The following is a 1,502-nucleotide window of genomic DNA, read 5'->3' as shown; positions in this document are numbered from 1 at the left end:
GAGTTGGAATACTTTAAGCTGTTTAACACTTCTTCGATGCTGTGTAAGTCTTGCTAATCAACAACTTTTCTGTGCCGGGCACCTTGATGCAGAGTTCCCACCAGTAGCTTCAAAGTCAAATTTGAGGCATCGTGGCCCTCATCAAAATGAAGAAAGCAAAGAAACCAGCCTTTTTCTGGCCTTGAGCAATTTTTTTTCGAGTTTTCGTTGGGTTTTCTTTTTTTTTTTTGGGGGGGGGTGTTTTGGTTTGTTTGTTCAACACCTTTCAAACACATTTCTATGTGGATTTTACTGAAAAAACGTTGATCACAGGTACAAAAATAAAAAAACCAACTCTACGTAATTTTGCATTTTCAAGGACACTCAAGCTTTGGAAGTTGACCAAATTTGACGGCCATTTTCTCGCTAATTTTACCTCTGACATCAGCGATCCCCATCTCTTTCAACCGCAAATAAATATCGAATTCTTTCCAAGGCAGATGGGCATCTTTTTTTCACCAAAAGCAAGACAAACGAATGCGCTTTAGGATGATACCAATAACTCGATGCCCCAAAATTGATGAGCGCCTGATTCGACCGTGTCATGACACTAATACGTTTTCTTTTTTCAAAATTGCAAGTCGAATCGCTCGCAGTTTTTTGTTGCCGTTTTTATTATTTAAAAAAAATAAATCAAAATGATAACTTTGCCCCTCCATGGAGGAATGTCGGGCTGGCTCCGACTGAATCAAATAAATCCCATGCCAAAGCAATCTTTTATAAATCGATGTCAGACCACCAGGGGATCTTTAACGTGAGCAACTGAGATTTTTCACCCTTATCTGAGAAGGCAAAGTGTTAGATCTTACCTACCATAAGATCAGGGTTGTGGCTGAAAGACAGCAGTAAGAATGAGCCAAGAAGTAGAAGTAGAAAGGCTGCGTAAAGAATAAGGAATCCAGAGGAGGGGGCAAAGGAGGTGAGGGGGTGGGGACAGAAAGTGGAGACGAAAGCAGACGACAGAACATTTTTAGAGAGCAGGAACGGGGGTAAAAGGAGGACATTTTTAGAGAAGAAGACTTTCCGTGGCGATCCGAATTCGAACCCGGGACCTAGTGAATGAAAGGCGAACATTGTAACCTGTCGACCACGAGAGCTTCCTCCCATTGTCCATGTGCTATTGTTATTAGAATTTCAACATCGGAGTGGTTTGATCGAGCTTGCTGTCAGTCACAACAGACTCGCGAACGTTCAATTTCTCCGAATGATATCGATTGGAAACAGCCTTTTAAGAATTCGAACCTGAGTTGTTTACATCGAGTTCACGAAAAGTCTTACCAAGTAACGATCTCGGTGAAGTGATTATTCATGGCTTTCTCTAGCCTTTCCCTTGGAGGGATCTCACGGCTTGGCCCAGCTGGTCATTTCCATTTTCCACCTCAGTCTTCTCGGGGGTGGGAAAAGAGAAAAAGAAAAAGAAAAGAAAGAGAGAGAGAAAGGGAGAGAGAGAGAGAGAGAGAGAG

This window comes from Aplysia californica, unplaced genomic scaffold (genome assembly GCF_000002075.1).
Source record: "Aplysia californica isolate F4 #8 unplaced genomic scaffold, AplCal3.0 scaffold00870, whole genome shotgun sequence".
In the NCBI taxonomy this organism is placed as follows: domain Eukaryota; kingdom Metazoa; phylum Mollusca; class Gastropoda; order Aplysiida; family Aplysiidae; genus Aplysia; species Aplysia californica.
This window is presented reverse-complemented; position numbering follows the sequence as displayed.